General features: G+C 44.5%; 1 long non-coding RNA gene across 3 annotated transcripts; it reads left to right on the top strand.

Moving 5' to 3' along the window:
* The first annotated feature begins 236 nt into the window (after window positions 1-236).
* On the top strand, window positions 237-8,091 carry LOC136291841 (uncharacterized). Of its 3 annotated transcripts, none has more exons than XR_010721770.1 (6): window positions 237-395; window positions 694-870; window positions 2,497-2,601; window positions 5,044-5,186; window positions 5,816-5,929; window positions 7,345-8,091. It is a non-coding gene; the product is annotated as an uncharacterized lncRNA (long non-coding RNA). The 3 variants fall into 3 exon arrangements; XR_010721769.1 differs by having other exon boundaries at window positions 5,816-6,302; XR_010721771.1 differs by lacking the exons at window positions 237-395; window positions 694-870 and adding an exon at window positions 1,785-1,927 and having other exon boundaries at window positions 5,816-6,302.
* The last annotated feature ends 13,113 nt before the right edge of the window (window positions 8,092-21,204 follow it).

Here is a 21,204-nt window from a genome sequence, read left to right as displayed (position 1 = left end):
TGAAGACATGACCAGGGGCTGACAGACCGGCTCAGAGGTGTCTGCTCTGGCTCCACTTGGGATAAAACATCAATGTTGGGAGGAAGACTTGTCATGAGGCTGAAAAAAGTCCACATGGATTTTACATTTGCAGTTCTCAAGGCTGGGATCACCTGGAAAGCGAGGGAAAAACAGCTGACACATGGCAATAAAGTCAAATGCTGTTACCCTGGGGTCTGAGCCTGCCCTGTAGGGACACCTTGCTCGTTCCTCCCCGGGCAGGTCAATGCTCCCCCCAGCGGTGCAGGGCAGGTTTTGTGCCTGAAGATGGCACTGCTACATTGAAGGAGAGCCGGAAAATTGATGTCCTGGAGCCGTGTAGAAAGGCAGACGGGCAGAGCAGGAGGGGAGCTCAGGTGTGGGTGCTGGTGGGTGCTGGATGGGTCAGGGCGCAAGGGACCCTGTGCCCACGGACAGCCCTCCCCCAGAAAAGGCCGCCTCTGTACCTCTTTGCAACATCATCCTGAGTTTTCCTTAGCTTTTGGCTTCAAAGTGTGTCCAAATCTTGCTAGTTTGGTGTAAACTCTCTCCTAAGCTCTCCTAAAGCTGTGTGGACAGTGTGCTGTTCACTGAGCTCTTCAGAGGTCTGGTGTGAACAGGACGAAATGCAAGGAGCTGCTGTAATTTACAAGGGATAATTCCCTTCTTGCTCAGGTGGTTAGAAGATGCGTGGCAGTGCGACCCAGGCTCTGCCCAGGTACTCACACCAAGTAAAACAGCAGTGGCCAGAGGCAAAAGGTGCGAATGAAGTTGTCTATTCTGGGTTCTTCCTCCCCCTTCCTTTCACTTGAAGGACCTGAAGGAGCAGCAAATGATCCCTACATTGTTCAGGTAAGAATTAGACCCTGCTCTAAGGGAATGATGACCTTCCCTGACCCCTGGATGACCATGGTGTCCCAGATCTGTTGTCTGACCATCAATTTGGTTCTGTTTCATTGCAAAGGTGATGGGAGACCGACTGCAATTAGGGTGAATTGGCAGTGATGTCTTGAGCTGGAGCTGAGTCTGGATTTACAGTTTTCTGTGTATTGCCACCCCCAAAACCCACCGAGAGAGAAGAATTCTTTGCCCATTATAATAACTCTGTCTCTATCTGCACGCATATGAAATGCATACCTGTGTGTCTTTCTCCTCACCACTGGAGGGCTGCATCTACCTGCAGACTCTATTTAGGTTACCCTAAACCCAGAGCACCTGTCACTTTGAGAGATGTGTTGTGCCAGCGTAATTGGGGAAGGCTGAAACGCAGAAACTGTTTTCTTTTGGGAAAAATCTGGCTGTAAACTTCATTGGTTTGCAGTGAAAGCGCTTTTTTTTTTTTTCCCTGTTGGAAGCTCTGTGGCTAGTTCTAATAGAGGCAGTGGGTTGGGAGGGAAAGGGGGAGAATTTTTTTCAGGATAGCAGGGCTGTGAAAATAGAAGCTTTAGTTTGTTTTGAGCTATGTTCCCTCTTTCATAAATTAACTTCTAGGGCCATTGGAGATTAAGAGGTCCTTGATCTCCTGAATTTACTCCCAGCCATCTATTTCTGTGTTGTGCCTGAGCTGGACAGTGGTTCCCTGAGGCTCAGCCCCTCTGCTCTCCAAACCCAAGCCCTTCTCAGCCCCATTGGGATCAGCTTTCTGCAGAGCCTGTCAATGGGCTGAGCTCCCTTTTCCTTATTAACTCCAGGACTGAAAGGTGCAGCTGGGCAGCAGGAGCTTGTCAAGTGTAATGTTTTATCTGCAGGTGTGTTACAGTGTGCTGAAGAGTTGTGTCTCTCCAGGGCTCTCTGCTCAGACTGTTGTGGGGTTGTTTTTCAGCTTCACACGGACTTTGCAGATTTCTATTCCAGCTTTGAATTCCTGTAGCTTGGAGAAACAGCAGAGCCACTAAGAACAGTGAGACAGGTATTGCCTTAAGTCATGCCTGTTCCTTTTTTCACTGCAGGGAGGTGCCTGTGAAGTTTGAGGATTGACTCTCAGGCAGTACTTCCTTGGGGATGGGAAACCCTTGGGGAGGCTGCCCCGGTGAAGACTCACACCTGGCAGAGTGACTTTGTTGCTTGTCCAGTTGGACCCATCACCGTTTTCTCACACCACCTCGGGCTCTCACTTCCAAGGGCTGCTGGAGAAATTCAGCTAAAAGCAGCAGTGGGTTGAATAAAGCTCTGCTTGGACTATAGAGGGCAGCAAATCGTTCAGAATACAAAAGGCTTCATCCCGTGCTTATTTTAGCAGCTGCAGCTCTGTTGGAGCCAAGTTCCCTGCAGCTGAGAAGAGGAATGGGGCTCCAGTGCGGGGACCAAGTGACAGCAGGGCCACCTTCCTCGCCGAGGGTGGGTGCTGTTACCTGTGGCTCTTCTCCACAAACTCCTGAGGAAGCGTGTTTGCCAGTAGAAGATACCTGGGGTGGAAAATTGTGCTTTGTGTTTTCCAGACTACAGTGTGATATTTAAAAGTGTTTTGCTCCCATGTAGGTATGTGCTCTCCCCTGAAAAGACAGAGGACCAAGCAAGGAATGGATGCCAGGTTAAAACCACAGGAAAGTGCTCCATGGATAAAGCCTTCTGCATTGCTTTCAGGTGTTGCATGTGCACACAAATCCCTCTACCACCTTGGTGTTTGTGCTTCTTGCCAGGAGTTGGGCAGGGAAGTGTGTAACTGCTTCAATGGAAGCTTTTGGGGATTTCTTACAGAAACCTTTCATGGAAATTCAAGTTTTGAAAAGGCCTTTCTAGATGTGAGCTCTTTGTGCTACAACTTTCTGTGCCTCTCTCCCTCCCCTCCCAGATGACCGGGTTCCTTTTAAACTCCTTTGAAAATAAAGGCTTTGATAAATAAATCAAACAGCCTTGTGCTTCAGATTCACTAATGGGATCTGACACTGGTCGGCCACCAAAATGCCCCTTTTGAAACTCTTGCAGAAAGAGAACCAGTTGTATTAGATAACTTGTGTCCTCCTGTCATTCATACTTTTGGAGTTGTTTGCCCAGTTGCCTGCCCAGGTTGCCCAGAGAAGCTGTCTCTGCCCCATCCCTGGGAGTGTTTCAGGCCAGGCTGGATGGGGCTCTGAGCAACCTGGTCTGGTGGAAGGTTTCCCTGTGATGGCACGGGAGTTGGAACTAGGTGGTCTTTAAATCCCCTTACAGCTGAAACAATTCGGTGGATCTTTCAGATATTTCGCTTCTCTGGGTATAATTTTCTCATGGTATGATTTTCTTTTCAACATATAGAAGGAATGTACTGGGAGAAACAGCCATGCAGCTCCCTTGGTTCCTGCTGAACCCCTTCTGGGTCACTCAGAGCTTTTATAGACCTGTGAGTGTGGCATCATCTCTCTCTATAGTGAGTGATGCTGGGTGCTGGTATGTGGAATGCCAGCAGTGCCCACTACTGAACAGAGGAAAAGAATGGTGAAGGTTCTGGAGAACAAGTCCCATGAGGACCAGTTGGGGGAACTGGGAGTGGGCTCATCCTGGAGAAAAGGAGGCTGAGAAGAGACTTCATCACTCTCTACAGCTCCCTGAAATGAGGTTGTAGCCAGGTTGGGGGTCAGGCTCTGCTCCCAGCTGACAAGTGACAAGACAAGAGGAAACGGCCTCAAGTTGTGCCAGGGCAGGTTTAGATCGCATATTAGGAAAGATTTCTTCAATGAAAGGGTAGCCAGGTGCTGGAACAGGCTGTTCAAGGGATCAGCATCCCTGGAAGTGTTCAAAAAATGTGTGGATGTGGTGCTTAGGGTCAAAGTTTAGTGGTGAACATGTCAGTATTAGGTTGATGGTTGGACTTGATGATCTTAGAGGTCATTTCCAAGCTTGGTGATCCTGTGGTTCTATGAATGGGCATAAATGGAGTGAAATACAAGTCTGTCCATTGTTCATGCATTTAGCTAACCCCCTTTTGCCCTTCCATCCCGTGGGGTGGTGGGAGCAGAACAGAATTGCAGCAGGCTGTAAATATATAAATATATATATATATATTATATGCTATATTTTTTTTTCAAAAAGCAGCTTCTTTCCCAGTTCAAACATACAGCAAAAGGGATGACAGCAGGCAAGAACCAGCTGGAATAAGGTATTAACACAGTGAAAGAGGCATTGGACTGGCTCTTTTGGGTGGTCTCTTCATTTCAAGGACAGCTTTGATAGAGCCACAAATGCTGCTAAAGCCCAGGTAAATGTGGACTATACAAAATAAAACTGGACTATCATTGTTAGCAAAGATTATTTCTTTTCTTTTCTTTCTTTTCTTTTTTTTAATTTTTTTTTTTAATTTGAGGTATTTTGGAAGCTTAGACAAGCTTGGAAGGAGCTGGTAGGTGAAATTATGGTAAATTCTAGCTGGCTTTCCCTTTTGAGCTCCTTAAGAGGTGACAGAAGGGTGACTGCCAGAAGGTATCCAGTCTTGGGTTGGAGACTGTCCTTTCCAAGTAGACTGTCCCAGAGGTCACAACCACTTAAAAAGGTGACTCTTCTTCTTTTTTTTTTTTTTTTTTAATCCTTTTTTTAGGTGTCCCCTTTCTAATTGGAACTGGTCTGGATTCAGCTTCTAGCCAGGAGCCTTTTGTTAAGCTGCTCTCCTAGATTAAGAATTCCTTTTAAGTGCCCTGTTATCTTCTCCATGTGAAGACAGTGTAATCTAGTTGCCTCCCACTCGCTCCCTTTTGAGACTAAACAGATTGATCTCCCTGTCTGTGGCTAAAAGGCCTTTTCTAAACCTTCCATCAGAGCTTCACTTGGGTATCTGGGCCTGAAATGGGGCTGTAATGACCAAGAGAGTCTTGGACTAAAGTGATTTTCTAAAGTATAACACGAAGCATTAAGGATTTCTTGGCCTGTATGGAGTGTGGTTTTTTTTAAATCCGGTTTCTTGACTCTTCCCTTTTTTGTGTTTGTTTCGGTGGTTTGGACTCTATGATGCAAAATTGATTGTGGATATATCACCCTACCAGAAGACAGGCTGTTGGCTTGGGGTGCAGATCTCTCTGTCAAAACCAGAACATTTCCTGTTCTCATTAATTCCAGGTCATTCTGGAGAGAGAAGGTGAAAGGACACACACCTGCTGGAAGGGGACAGGGAGACAGAGACTGCAGCTTTGAACTCAGGAAAGCCTCAAGCTCCTTCTTGCTGCTGCAGATGTCAGTTGATGGCTACAGGAGGGCGGGAGGTATTGGTATATTGCTCCAATATTGGAGTTCATAGCAGCTCCTCATTGCCTTACATGATGTTTTCCTGCCATAGAATTTCTGACATGAAATTCTTCACAGATAAGAGATCTGTTTTTCCCCCTACCGCGATGGTATTGAAAATAAACACCTGCATATTGAAAGGAAAAAGGGAAAAATATAAAAGGATGGACAACACAGGAAAGATAAGAGGCAGATGAAATAGTTTATGTTGTCCCCTTGAGCGTTGCTCAAGCTCTTGTCTGTAATCCTACTCCCAATATTGTGATAGTGTTGGAGCTCAGGGGATCATGAAAGTCCCAAAAGCCTTGTCCTCACAGAGAATGCAGAGCTCTCTGAGACACCCAAGAGTTACAGATCAGTGTGAATCAGGAAATCTCAAACCTGGGCAATCATACTCTGTCCCTGTGATATGAACTCCAGAAACTCTTGAACGTTTCTGTAGTCAATGAAAGAAAAGCTCAAGAAACTCTTGAGCGCTACTGCAGATCAAGACCAGGAGAAATTCCTGTTAAATCAACATCAGATTAATATTTATAGGGCCAGGACAGATGAGGAGACAATCTGCTATCACACTGATACTTAAAATTCATCCTGATTCCTGCTGCAGGAGCTGGTTCTGCTTCCCCTGGAATGCCCTTTATTGCACTAATGCTGTCCAGAACGTGCCTGCATGGAAAACCTGGTGTGTGGAAAACTCAGATGACTTCAAGGAACTGTCGAGGCATGCTGGATCCTTTTAGTGAAGCAAACTTCCACTGATGCAGTGCAGACTTACAGTGCACGTGGTGGGATGGGGTCTGGGATGTGCGGTGGGAATGCAGGAGTAAGGGGAAGGCCAGAAACCATTTCAGTGGTGACTTGTCACACGGAGGAGTTTGTGCAGACGCGTTTGCTGCTGCCTGATTCATTCCTGGGGATGAAGGAAGAATGCAGGGCGGGAGAAAAAGTAAATTTTGCTCTGTCCAAGAATTATGGTGGCACATAACAGAGATACAGATGTGGTGTGTGTCTAGTTACGCTCTTGACAGTAGCTAAGGACACAAAGAAGGATATCATGTTCCCTCTTGGAACCAGTAGGGTTCTTTTCATTCCAGGTTTGTCTGTTTTTTCATTCCTGTTTATCTTTTATCAAATATAGTAACAATAAAGCTCCAAGATTTTTATTAGCAGCAAAAACACAACAGGCAAAGCCTTTTCCTTTCCCCTTGCCTTCCACTGGTGGAAAAAAAAATAAAATAAACTCTCCAAACTTGTGTGGGAGAGAAAAGCTATCAAACAATCTGTGGCTGCCAACTTATTTTTTAAAGTCCAAATTAAGGAGAGGTCAAAGACTGAATAACAAACCCCAGAAATATGAAGACTACAGATGATGCCAAAGGCAGAGCTGTGGTCCTGGCCACTGCAATTGCTTTTCTGAGGAGAAAGGACGCATGTGTGGTTATGTATTTGCTAGTAGAAAGTAAGGCATGCTTCCACTCTCTGAAAAAAAACAATAAAATAGAGAGATTTCCTTCTGGATGCTGTGGAAATAATAGAAATTATGAGATGAAAGTGAACAGTTCAGAAATAAATGCATAAAAACCACTTTACACTACTAAATAGTCTCTCTTGGTGAGTTGTAATAATTAATAGGCTTCCATATCCTAGCAATGGCCCTTCTAATGAGAACACCTTCCATCCTTCTGGTGAGCAGCTGAAGCCAAACCGCCATAGAAAGTGAATGTGTTGGCTGTGATACGTCGTGGTTACCACGTGGCCATGGATGTTCTGCAAAACAAAGTGTCCCATAACAACTCGTTAAATATTGTTTTTCTTTCTGTTTCATATGCTCTCATTACTTCATCAGCTCAAGGTTTTTGTCGGGGTTTTGTTTGCTTGTTTGGGTTTTTTTTGTTGGTTTGTTTTTATTTTTCCTTTAATTCTGTATTCTTGCTCTCTCTGAAAGTCTTTTAGGCACCTGTTCAATTTAAGCTTATAATGAAAGAAATGCCATGAAATCTTCCTGCAACAACAAAAAAGATGTCCAGATGACCCTGTTGTTCATATCCCAGCTGAGATAAATTTCCAGGTGTGAAAGTTTGCGTAATCCTGATGATGCTGAATGTTCCTTGTACTTTCTGCTCTGATTTCACACAGGAATGACCATGGCAGTGCTGTGGAGCTGCTAAATGGGACTGACCAGGAGACAACAGTATCCAGAATACGAAGTAAAAACTACTCATCTGAAAAGTGAAAGACCAGACAGGGGAAAACATTGATGGACTGTATTTGGGAAAGGTTGGCTCCTCAGAAGGACTGACTCCTTTCATTTGTGGGAGTAAGTTCTTCTCCGAGGTGACTGGTGTGTGACAGTGAACAGGGTAACCCTCATCTTAATATGTTTTATTATAGGTTTGATATTATTTAATATTTGCCCATTTTTGAATCACTTTAGGGCTTTACAGTTCTGTTTTTAATGCTGCTGTCAGATCCAGAATAATTAATTCCACAGATAACTTCCTCTTGGGGCCAAGAGAACTTTTTGGGGAAAAAAATGAAACAAACCAGAGAATCAAGTGGTGGAAATACACACAGTCTATTTATTATACTTTCAGAGAAGGAATTAAATACATAAAACTGCTCCTTGCTTTGTGTGTCTAGTACTGTGCTGTACACAGGAGCCCCAGAACTGCAATTTGTCATTTGCTTAAAGTTTGTGCATGGTCCAGTTTTAATCCTCCTGGTCCTGCAGCTTGTAATAAATTCCAGTTGGGTCCAGTTTCACAGCTGAACAACCTCATGGTCTCCCAGAAGTGATTGTGCAAATGGCCTGGATGCATGCACTGGGCTTGGGGAGGAGAGGTCACCCCTGTGGGGTAAATTGAGGGTTGTTGATAATGTTTGATTGTGGAATAAAGAAATTATATAGCAGTCTGTACTTAAATGAGAGTGTCAGAAGTGAAAATTGTTACTTCTGCTTTTCATTCCTCCTTTTCCTCCCTCCCCCTCCCCAGGCAGCAATGTGCAGGTGGGTTTGTGTTTGCAGGCTGTGCTCTGGTTTGTGGGGTCTGGGTTTAGGGTGGTGTGTTGTCCCACATCCCTGCACCAGCCCGGATCAGTCCCAGCCCTCTGATGGGCTCTTGGCCCTCCTGTAGAGCGGGGACTGAGCCATCCCCTGCCCAGCGGCAGGATGTGGATTGTGCAAGGGACGTTTCAGTGATTGACAGCACAACGAGCCATCAATCTGAAACAACAACCCACAGGCGTGCATGAAAATGAGATGCTTTCTGCCACGGGAGGGAAACGACTTCCACAAAACGACCGTGGAACGGCATTAAACTCGAGTAAAGAGCTGAATTAATCACAGGCTCCATCAGATCACTGGGGAGGGTGGCGCAGAAGGAAAATGAGCCACCGCTGAGAGCTGAGCCAGCAGCCAGCTGATGAGGTGCTCTCTTCGCTTCCAAGGGACTCAGCAAAAGGATTTTTCTCCCCCTTGGAAGTGAGGTGGCTTTTCAAATTTGGGGAGGAAGATGACAGTAAACATATGTTCTGCTTCCTGTGAGCTGCTGTCTGAGATTTTTCTCCTCCTGTGTATGACTGATTCTTGATTTGTTTCCGCACTTCTTTTGCTGTGCCCAAAAGCAGGAACAAAAGGGCAGAGGAGCAGCAGAAATGTGAAGACCCAGATCAGCATTCACCACCCACAGGCCTTACTTTTGGGTATTTTTCGTAATATTTTTGTGTCAGGGAGGGCTGCATATGATGAGAGGATTTATGGCTCTAATTTCTTGTTCCTGCATAGTCACCACATCCTTTGGTCTCCTGCTTCTCTGAAACATCTCACAAGTCTTTTTCAGCCATCAGCTGCAACTTTTCACTTGCAGTGTCTGAAGTATTTCTGCCCATGCTCCCTGATAACTCCCACAGGATTTATTTGTTGAACAAGGTATTTCTGGACCAGAGACTGCATTGCTTTCAGAACTTTGGTGCAACAAAACCTCCTGGATCTCTTTCTATTTGTGGGTACACCTGGCCCACACAGGAAGTAAGTAGTGGTTTAGCTAATTCCTGGGCAATCAGAGAGGTGATTGAACCTCTGCTCTTGAGTGGCAAACAAGGTGCAGTGCAGCCCACAGATGGGCTGGTGGTCCACTACTGGCCTATGACAAAATGGTAATAAAGTCTTGGCAGTTTGTAAAGCCATGAGAGCCATGGATTCTTCATGGCCAGACTAGGACTTAGGGCTCCTGTTTTAAATAATTCCTCTGAGAGGCACAAGGGGAGAGAAACTAGAGACCTTGTTTTATAATCCTCTCTCTATCAGTCTCAATCACAGGCTTTGTGAGGCTTTAGTCCAACTGCGAGGTAGGAGGAATCTCCGTAAAAGCACTTAGGCAGAAGAGTAGACCCTCTGAAATGTGGCTCTGGGCTCTAGAGCTCTGCAGCTGGGGTTATAATCAACCTTTTATCTCTGTGCTGGGCCATTTAACACATTTACACTCTGCCAGCTCCTTCCTCCTGTGCTTTGGCCGGATTATTTTCCTGGGAGGGAGGGAGGGAGGGAGGGAGGGAAGGAAGGAAGGAAGGAAGGAAGGAAGGAAGGAAGGAAGGAAGGAAGGAAGGAAGGAAGGAAGGAAGGAAGGCTGTGCCCCCCCCCAATATACAGTGGTTCTATTGGTCATATGGATCTTTTCTTCAGTCTTGTCCTGGCCTAGGCAGTGCTGGATCGATGCTGATGCTGCTTCATGTGTCTCTTGGGTTTCTCTCCCCTTCAGATCCCCTCCTGCAGCTTCTGTTTGAATCAAACAAGCAGTGTCACTGCGTGTCACTTCTGGGAGCAGATGCAGAACCCAAGTCCTCTTTGGCAGAAATGTCACCTACCATCTCTCATCATCTTCTTGGAAAACCATCCAGTGTGCCTCCTTGCCTAATGCTTTAACATTTTTGGACTGCTTTTCCCACTCATCATGTGGTCCTCAGTGGTGTCTGTGCACCAGTGCCCCAGGGCTGCCATATATAGAAATATTGGTGAGCTGGCGCAAGGCTGAACATGAGAGCAGTCAGATTTATTTATTTTCTCTGACTGTAATTTTGCCTTCTGGGCAAGCACTGGGGACCTGCCATGTAAGCAGTTACCAGTTGAGCTCAAAAGCCAAAGTTCTGCGGCTGGAGTTATAAACAGCCTCTTATCTCTGTGCTGGACACAGACAGTGACCTATTTAACACATTTACCACCATATCTCAAAATAGTTTTAAAAATTGCAAGTGCATGAAGAAAAGCTGTGCAGGAACACTTCAAACAAATTTTTGTTCTACAGCTTTTGCTAAAATCAGTCTTCCCCCCCCCTCCCCACCCTCCACCACTGCCCCCCCAAAAAATGTTGGCTTGGCTTGTCACTTGCCTGCATGGTTAGTGCCAGATGGAGCTTAATAGCAGGTACATAATATCCTGCTGTTTAAGGGTTTAAACCTTTTTTTTTTTAAACAACAACAAAAAAAATCTCTTCTTCCTTTTCTCACTTTTTAGAAGGGTCACGTCTATGAATAGGCAAAAGCCTGAATTGTGCTATGTTCTGCTAATCTGTGGTGTTTAAAAATGGCCTTGCCCTTTTCTGAGACGCTGTGTTTTTTAGCTTGAGTTTGATTTTTCTTTGAAATAACAGAAGTGAAAGTCACAAGTATCCCTGAGAATCTGAGCTACTTTCTTGCTATTGTGGCTAAGTCAGCGAAGTTGTAGGTGTAGAGGGAGGCCAAAAATCATCCTGATACTGAGGTACAACCACCACAATCACCCTGCTCAGCAGGAATACAACTACAAAGTACACTAGAAATTATTTTGAGAGAAAATTGTGAATAATAAATAAAATCCTGTCATAAATTCTCTAATTCTAAGCATCTTTTTTTCATAGGTAACTGTATGTTAATTCAGCATTTACAGAGTGTGTGTGTTCATTGAGGGGAATGTGACAAGGAGGGATGGGAAAGATTTCAGGATACAAGGGAAGAATGTCCCAGCTTCCCTCCCCTGGGGAACTCAGAAGTTATTCCAGGACTGAGGAAGGCTGTAGGTCTTTGCATAATTTTTTACTAATTAAAACTTCAGGAAAGCTTATTCTCTGCTACCTCCAGGACCACCTTGTGGAAAACCAGAGCATGACTCTTCCCTGGAGTGAGGAACTGCCCTTAGGGGTGACAGGAGTGCCTAAAAGCTCAACACCTTCCAGGTAAATTGCGTTTTGTGTTCAGGTTCCCCCTGCTGCCTCTCCAAAGCAGAATCCTTTTGTTAATGACAGCTGACTCAACGTGGGCTTCACCTCCACACCTTTGCCTGTAAAGCTTTCTTTGCAGAGACACCAGACCAGTTTATTTCTCAGATGCAGTGATCAAAGGCATGATGCAAAGACTCAGTGCTGCTGTGTGCTGCAGAGGAAGGCTGGAAGTAATTTGGGTCAACTAAAGTTAGAAACCGTCCTCACCTCACGAGACAGATGTGAGCTTTGAAGTCGGGGAGATGATCAGCAAGAAAATCTAGGAAAGACACTTTTCTCCAATTCAGTCTGTAGTTTCTGGACGCGTAGCCTGTGAAGGGCTGGATGCTGTTTTTTGGGTGAGGACAGTCTGTCCAGTCCTGTGACCTGCCCTCAACAGAGTCTGAAAAATGGTGTGAGAAACTGTAAAGCACTGGAGTGAGAAATGCTGCAGCATCAGTCCTTTCTCACCAAAGGGGTTTGTGGAAAATTTAACCTGAAGAGCAAAGGAGGAGCAAGGACACTGAGATCCTTAATTTGCCTGCTGTACCTGATGTGAACTGTACAGCTCTAGCATTTTCTATTTAATAATTTCAGTATTTTGCCTTGTGCCTTCTGGGGCTGGTGGGAGGATGCAGACCCGATATGAGTGCCTTGTACAGCAAAAGGAATCCTGTTCACAGACTAAATGGTCTTCTGTAGAAAGGCCTTTACCTCTGCCTTGCACCAGAAATGGACAATGACTTATTTGGGGATAACGAGGGATCTGTCTCCTGGATGTTCTCCCCTTGCCTGCCTTAGCCCTGCAGACATGGATTATGTGGTTAAAGAGTGCAAGTGGAGGTCTGGTAAAATTCAAGTGCCTCGGAAATGAGCAGCTTTGGTGAAGCCCCAGTTTTGTACCTGTGTGCGCTCACTACCTCCTTCTCACTGTTTTCCTGCCTGAGAGAGGAAGCCAGCTCAGGCCTTTTGTGCTGCTTTGATGAGTAACCCTGTTATTAGGGAAATCCCTGACATTTATTTCTGGCTCTCCAGATTTCTCCCTACTGCATCTAAGGGATGAAGGGCTGCCTCACAGGCTGTAATCTGTGCCAGCTGTGAAGCAAACTCTCTTCTAAAGATGCTCTTTTGCCTTTTCCAATAGTCTTATGGCAACCTTGACTCACAAATTCCAGCCTAAGGGATTGCTGAAGCAGGATCCTCCCTCTGCAAGGATTTTATGGCCCAGCTGGTGGACTGAAGCCAAGCACAAGCTGAAACAGAAACCACTGGGCCACGAACCCATTCTGCTAAAAATGGGCAAATGCCTCCATCCTACTCCTGGTGTACCCACCAGGCTGGTCAGGATGTTAAACTCCCTCAGAACTATTCTAATGAAAGCTCTTCAAGTGATTTACACATGAGAAGATAACCCATGTAGAGGAGGTTTACTGCTCCAGGCCATCTCTGTGTCCTTTCTATGTCCCTGTGACACCTGGTGAGTTACCTTGGCCTTCAGAGGGAACTTCACCTCCTTTTCTGCCACACTGTGCAGGTAGAAGGAAAACACTGATGCAGGTTGTTGATTGAGAGGTCCGTCACTCCCATCCACACCAGGAACTGCCCACAGTGGTGTCCGCTTAGAGTGGCAGGGTAAGTGTCATCTTCCATGGGAGCTGAGAACAGGGTCTTTCGGTATTTTAGGACTTGTAATACCAAAAATCACAAATGTGGATCTTGATGAGGTGAAGGGAAGAACAGCTGCTGGCGTCTCTTAGCCCCCTTTCTATTTGCTGACTTCCTGCATCTCAAGGTTTTCAAATAAAAATCCCTTCCTTTTCCCCAGGTTTGGCACCAGGGACCAAGCCAACATCTTTCTTTTCTCTTTCCTTTCCTTTCTTTTCCCTTTTCTTTTCTTTTCTTTTCTTTTCTTTTCTTTTCTTTTCTTTTCTTTTCTTTTCTTTTCTTTTCTTTTCTTTTCTTTTCTTTTCTTTTCTTTTTTTTTTCTTTTCTTTTCTTTTCTTTTCCTTTTTTTCTTTTTTCTTGGAAGCCACTAAGCTGGTTGGCTTTGAGCATTCTCCAAAATTGCTCTTTGAAGCAACAGTGTAAACCCTTCAGCACTAACATTTAGTGTTAAGCTGAAAAATAGAAAGAGTTGGGCAAGTTTAGTACCAAACAGTGTTGTAAGTCAGGCCCATAATCTGAGCAGATCTGGCACATAATTAATCTTTGGGGAGTCTCCAGGTAGCAACTTGCAGGTCGTTAGTCAGTAAACTCCCACAGGTCTCCCTGGGTTTGGGATTAAACTCTGTGTGTGAATAATCATCTAATTAATCACCTCATGCAGGGGTTTTAGAGACCTTCAGTGTCTGCTCTTGGAAGAGGTGTAGGTTTAAGCACAGTTGTGCCTCAGCATGCTAACAGAAACCAAGAGAAATTCAGAGAGGAGGTGGTTTTCATCTCAGGTGGTGCAGGAGGGTTTGAAGTTCTCGTTTATTACAGAGGCAAACACTTCTCAACCATGAAATGAGCCCAGGCGTGTTTGCCTCAAGATGATTCCTGAAAATGGTAAAGCATTAGAGACTTTTTTGAGGTGAACTTATATTAAACTTTCTGACAAAGGCTGTCCCAGGCTGCCTGCTGTCTCACAGATATCTGTAACAATTTCTGATTCAAATTATCTGTGTTGGAGAACTTTTTTTTTGGCCAGAATTAATGTTGCCTTGTCAGGACCAGGTACTATGAGGTGAACATGTGCTTCAGCCCCAATTTTGAGCATCCTGATAAGGAGAAGCAGCCTGTGGAAGGAGGGTGGAAAGGCCACGGGTGGGTTTTCTGTGGAATCTGGGCTTTACATTGCCACCTAAAGTTGTGGGTCTTCAACTTGAGCTACAGCTCATCTTCTCAAGGGGTGCTTCACCATCACCCACCTGTGAGCTCTGCTGCTCACCACACCTTGGTGGAGACCTGGGCTCTGAAATGGCTGGAATCACTGTCATATGGAAAAAGTCAGTCTCTCCACCTTTGTAATGGAAAAGTCTCCATTAGCAATGTGAACCTGGAGCATAGTTTACCCTCTGGGTGTGCTGCATTGTGCAGAGGGAACTCTAACTAACTAACACTCAGGAAAACATTACCATGTTTCTTGGTAAACATTAAAGGGAGAGCTGGAGTTAAAGCTGTGGAGACCTTTCTGCCCTGAATTTTTGATTGTTGTCACGAGAACCAGCAAAAACTTTGGGATGCAATTCCTTAAATACAAGTTTTCAAGGCAAAGGGTCTAAACTACTATTATGAAACCCTCTGGAATTTTGAGACCTTTTGAAACCTTAGAAAAGGTTCTTCTATAATTGTTACTTAGAAGGAAATTCGGGCACAGTTTCTGCTCTTTGCTGCAGCTTGCTATAGCATTTTTAATGCCCTTTACCTATGATTTAAGTAAGAAGAAAATTAGCATTGATATGTGCAATAGAAGCAAATGTCTGTTTTAAAGGTACCATTCTCCACAGCAAGGCCATGGATTTAATAGGCTTTTACTGTATTATCGACAGCACAATGCTGTGGCATTGAACCACAACTATAGGGAACAATCCAATTACCATTCAATTGAGCCAAAGCAATTAGTTGGCTTAGGCCAGGGGATAATGCAATCAGCTGAAAATGTTCAACAATCAGATTTGCAGAAAGCTGAAATTCACATTTTCTTTCTTTCTTTCTCAGCTGACTCAGAGATCTCCTAACTAAGGAACATGGGCAAAGCAACAACTCAAAATATGATGGAAACTTCAAAAGGTCCGTGGCAAGGTAATGAAGGATTTTAAACAGGCAGGTTATTTCTGAGATGCATGAACTCATGGTCCTCTCTGTACTTCATCCTCCTATAGCACTGCAAAAATACATTCAAACTAGTCTTCAGACTCTGACACTTATTTCCCCTATTTAAATCATGAAAAAAGGAAAAGCAATTATGAAAGCTTATTGCTAGATCTGAGATATAAGGACTGAAGCTGCTGTTTAAGTGGATGTGTAAATCTGGGATACTGGTTGTACAAAAAATTATTTAATCAAGGCTTTTCCTATTAAATGTACATATTGATGGTAAGGTCACTAACATTTTCTGGAAAAGTTTTCCTCATAACTATTTTTTTGGACATGGCGCTGCACTTTGGTAAATATGTGGCCTGTGCTAAGGCAGAGATTAAAAGATTCAAGCTGCAGCATTATGTGAGTACCCTGTGTTCCTCCCTGTAGCTTAAGCATCTTTTGAAGGTGGAATTAACATAACCAAATCATTAAAGACTCAAATACTTTCATCTCATGCTGAATGAGCAATTGGTACATTATGGGCTTGACTGCTGTTCCACAAGTATTATACTCACTTTGGCTTCTTTTGGGATTGTTAACACCCAGACTAATGGTATATGGAATCCAAATGATCTTGTTTCTGGTTGAAAGAGTTGGAAGAGTATGCTTCATAACTGTGCAGTGTTGCTTTAGCCAGCAAAACCTGAATGCAGAGCAACTCTTCCAATCTGAGGATAATCTGCTTAAATACGTTTTTTGTTCTTCTGCCTTCTCATCCTGCAATATGGAAAGTGCTCCTGTGTTCTGTTATGCAGAAGAGCTGACATGGTGCTGCTGCATAAGAGCTGCCAAAACACAGTTTGAATGGTTTTCAGGATCTGGAGATCCTGGTCTAACACGAGTGGTCTTCAGGCATGGTCTGCTGAAAATCTCTGGGGCTTGATTCCATTTCACTGAGAAAAGTTGGAAGACGACTTGATTTATCCAAAGGCTGAGGGTGATCTGGGCTTGAGCAGAACAGGCACAGAAGAGTTTGTCGTTTTATAGACGTGGTTCCTTCTGCACTCAGCCAAAGGAAAGACTGCCCTAAAATCAATGTCTTTTAAACTCAGACCATCACTTAATAAGGAGATTTTATCGTAGTAACCCAAAACTGCCTTGGCCTCTCTGCTGGGGTTGGAAACAAAGTGTTGGATTTCTCTGCATCAAGAAAAAATGTAGAAATAATGAACACATTGGGGTCTCTTGAAGGTTGACATGAAACTGGGTCACGGCAGCTCTTTTGGAATTCAGGATTTTGCCTGCATTTTTGTGTGAGGTGTTGTCTGGAGCACATACTGGGCACTGCTGGTGAGATAGACAGGAAGCCTTCCTTGGAGCTGCCTTTTGTGCAACTCTTTAAAGTTAGCTCAGAAATCTATCAAAGTGACAGCTTGTCTGGATAAAGGAGAATAGTTAGGGTTTTTCCTGTCTAATTAATCGATTGAAGGCACTGATGTGGAATGGAAGAGTTCAGGCTAAATTCCAATCTAACATAATGCTGGATGTGAAAATACTCCTGCATTAAGAACGAAACAGTGGGATTTACAGACTCTCATTTGCCTCAAGTGTTGATTAAAAAAGGCTTATAAGCCCTTGTCTTGTGCCTTCACATCTCAATGGATTTGTAAGATGGGGATGGGGGAGTGGGAAAGAGACCTCGAGGTGTCTTCCCCTGAACACCACACTGCAACATCAGCTGGTTTGGATTATGGCATTTCTGCAGATGGATCTGGCCCTGGTGTGCTGGTGAAGGGGGGAAAACATCATTATCCTTGGAAATTCTGAGTGAATACCAAGCCTCTAAGTGTGAAAAAGGATTTTTCTTGCTTCTTAGTTTATCTTGAGGCTGTTTCTGAGCTCTGCCCATTTGCCTTCACGCATTCCAAAGAATTTGTCTCTGGAGCTGAAAGCAACTGTTGTAATGCTAAGTTCGAAATATTTGGGGAACACATTAAAATAGAATTCTAAAGGGTTTATGACATGCTGTGCCATTATCTACTCCTGTATAAAAGTTGAATAAAAAATCAACCAAATGAGCTGCACTATTCATGTAAAACTTGCTAACCTATGAATAATGCGATCACCCCAGATACAGCATTGTAAAGGTTTTATCAGCATCATTGGAGTATTTTTATCTGTATTTGCATGTCTTAACAGGAGGAAGTAAAGGTACTAAGGCTGTAGAGTCAAACTTTCCGTGTTAAAGACCTTGGCTCTGGGTTCTGCCTTCCCCCCCCCCCCCTTCTCTCTCTTTCTTTTTTTCTTTTTTTTTTTTTTTCCTGAATTTGATTGCCTGTGGTATGAAATGTTGAGTTTTCCTTTACCAAGAAAGTAGAGATCTGACATTATAGAGTCCTTATCTGTCTTTCTACGTTGCATGGAGTTATCAACCACATGCAGCACCATAGAAAGAGCTTGTATCTTCTCAAGGCAGTGCCCACCTGCCCAGACACTCCTCTCCTTTCCGTTGTGCTGTGAGCTTCTTAAAGCCATTCTGCTCTTCATAATGAGAGAAAAAGGAGGATTTTATGGCTTAGCTGGAGGGTGCCTTGATAGCACAAATTCTCCATCTGCCTGGTGAGTTCCTATCTGATGCTGTGCAAACCCAGCTCTTCCCAAGCAGCCACCGGCTGTCCTCAGCTTTCAGGACCACTGAGAGGACTGCAATGTGGGAGGGTGTGTGGCAGCTTTATCTTGTTAAGAGAGAAATCTCTACCACTTTCCCTGCTCACCCTGGTTATGGTGTTCTGAAGTTCCTGTTGCTGCTCAGCTCTTGGGCTACAATGAGGTAACCCAAGAGGTTACACAAGAGGTAGTGAGGAGAGAGCTGGAGAGGGAATTTGACATGGACGTGTGTTGAGAGGCAAAGGCTAATGGCTTTAAACTGAAGGTGGGTATATTTAGATGAGATATTAAGTAGAAATTCTTGACTGTGAGGGTGTTGAGGCACTGGCACAGGTTGACCAGAGAAGCTATGGATGCCCCATCTGTGATAATGCTCAAGTCCTGACTAAATGTGGCCTGGGAAACCTGGTCTGGTGGAAAGACACTTTGCTCATGGCAGGGGGCTTGGAAATAAATGGTGTTTAATGTCCATTCTAACCCAAACAATCTATAACAGGATTGAACATAGAGGGGTTGGAGAAAGGACAGACTCTATTTCCAGAAAAGATGCTATCTTGAATTAAAATTATATTTTGTTACCTTTTCCCAGTAGCTCCAAATCTCTGTTCAGGTAGGACTTGCTCACTTCCTTTCCTGTGATCTTCTGAAGAGTATCTGGAGTCAGACAATTGTTGCAATAGAGGTTTCCAATAGTAAAGTTATGTGGAAACCTCTCCCTCTGCTGCTCTTTGATCTCCACCCTTTAGACAAGACACTTCGTGATACAATAGGCTTACACTCAGTTGTGCTCATTTCACTAAGGGCCATGGATCATATTGATGTGTAGCTGAGTTTGTTACTCAGCCTCTGGACAAAACCACAGCTGCTTATTCACCTTTGTGATTGATCGCTACTGTGTCATGTTCTTTCATGTTGTGAGTCACTTATGAGGCAGGACAGCCCTTCTCTGGCTAATAAACATTGCACAGAGGTTGCTAATTGAGTGACTCACTTCAGTGTGCCACCTTTAATGACAGCATTCCTTTGGTCATTTATCCAGGTTTCACTCTGGATGGGGATATTGGTGCTGTGGAATGCTCAAGGTGGAAGGCTCCCAAAAGGCGTGACTCACCAAGGTGGTCTGGTAACCCAAACATGAACATTTCTAACAGAAGAAAAGATTCTTCCCCTTAATCCTGAGGACTGTGTTGTTTTCTGTTAGGTTGCCTCCTGTTTTTTCACACCTGCCCAGGTGTGTTATGTGGTAACCCAAGGTGTGCTGGTGCCGTGCACATCCCCAGGATGGGCAGAGCCTTGGAGCACTGGAGCCAGCCCAGCTCTGCTGTCCAGCAGGTGACTTGCGTGTCTCATGTCCTGGGGCTTTTTGTGCCCATGAGCGTGGAGGTATGAGAAAGTGGCTTTCAGAAAAGGGGCAGAAAACATCTTTTAAATGTAGCTGGGTTTTTTGATGTAGTCCAGCGGGGCACAGAAAGCTGTTTTCTTCCATGGCTATGATCCTGCTCTGTTATCTTGTACTTGAGAGGTGCTTTATGATGATGGCTGGAGGTGTCTCAGCCCTTGGAGCAGCCCAGTGTGCAGAGCCCAGAGGAGTTAGGAGACAGCTGTGTGTCTGGTGCAGATCTTGGAGCTAAGCAAGGGAAAAACTGAGGCCTGGAGGCAGCAGAAGTCAGAGCATTTCACTGCTGCTGCTAATATAATCCTGCTGGTGCACCTCCATGCTGACACAAAGCAGCATCTCTCACCCCATATGTTAGAGAGAGGCCTTTGGTGTCTCAGGGATCTCTCTTCAAGAGTAGGAAATGCTGTTTATTCCTCTCTTCCTCATCCCTGCCTCAAATAAGTGTGATTCCTTAGAGATACTCAAGTCCCAAACACTATGTGGAGAAAAGCTGAGAGCTGTAAGGAGATGGATTGTGAGGACACAGAAACAAGATCTTCCCTGCAGTGTGTGTGCTGTCACTGCATCTCCTGGGGATTCCCTTTCCCATCCACCGTTCACTAAGTTTATGCCATCTGCTCAGGGATGTTCTTGGGAAGTGTTTGGTGCCCAAGGCTGTTCTGTGCTCCCCCAGCACGGTGGGAGTCAGTATCTTCAGCTGCATTTCTTGGGTGAGAAATTGCTGAAGGCAAGAATCTGCACCAATTACCAGCAATAAATGCTGGGGAGTGAAGGCTGGGGAGGATGTCAGATTGCTTAAGTCTCTTCCAACATCGTCGCGTTGGACACGCATTCCTTGACGTCTGCAGAACCTCGGTCAGCATTTCTGAGGGGATTGACCGTCGTTTGCCACCCTGGCTTTAGCATGACATCAGACAGTGAAATAGAGCCCCTCTGGGCCTCTCTCCATGGCCTGGCATTTTGGCTCCTAGACACCTTGAACTCTGAAGAGGACTTCTGCGCTCAGAGATCAGGTCTGAGCAAAGAAACCACTCTGAGCTTGAAGATGAAGGGACCTCTTACACATACTTCAAACAGGAAGGATTATAAGCTCAGATGAGTACCAGTGGTATTTTTAGTCAATTCCAGAGAGGAACTTTTAGACCTGAACTGTAAGAGATGAATTCTTGGGGTGAGAAGGAAAAGCTGTCTTACTCTTCTTCCCAGGTAGGTTCAGTTTGTGGTCCTTTGTAATGATGAGTCTGGCAAAACAACAATCTGCTCATATTTCTGCTGGTTCAGTCACCACAGGAGCTCCCACACAGAAAAAGTTGTGAGAGCTTCTGGAAAACCTGGTTTAAGTAGCCCAGGACCCTTGGGTAGGCTTTGACTTTGCAGAGGAGTTCACTGCACCATGCATGGGGAGTACAGCTCTCTGCATGTATCCTCAGAAATTTGTAGATACTGCTTGAATCTTCTTCTAATGTTTTTTCATTACTGGCCAATAGCAATGGCTGATTTATTTACAGTCTCCCTGAGGCACGATTAAAAATCAGCAAAGTCAAGGGGTCCTCAACAAAGTTAAGATCCTCTAGAACATGGTCAGTAGCTGTCTGGAGGAATAAACAAATGAGCTGAAAATCGAAATATAATTTAACCACAGTGCAGATGCCTCTATATCAGCCAGGAATTTTTCATTTTCCTCTATTATGTTTTGTTATGAGCTTTATTCATATTTGAGTCACATGCAGAAGAAGTTTCAGATCTTTCATGTCAGACTATAAAGAAATGTAGAAGCAATAACTTCTTCCAAATATTGTGTTCTAACCTTCAGATGGATTGCCTGCAATTATCCCACTGATGAGAAATAGTAATTCTCCCCAATGTATTTCCATGACACATCCTTTGAACTCACAGTGATCTGTAAGCAGTTCAGCT

The sequence above is a fragment of the Chamaea fasciata genome, unplaced genomic scaffold, assembly GCF_029207755.1.
Source record: "Chamaea fasciata isolate MVZ Bird 193981 ecotype frontalis unplaced genomic scaffold, bChaFas1.0.hap1 SCAF_7, whole genome shotgun sequence".
NCBI classification, from domain to species: Eukaryota; Metazoa; Chordata; class Aves; order Passeriformes; family Sylviidae; genus Chamaea; species Chamaea fasciata.
Note: the sequence above shows the minus strand (reverse complement) of the source record. Positions and strands in the feature narration are given on the sequence as shown.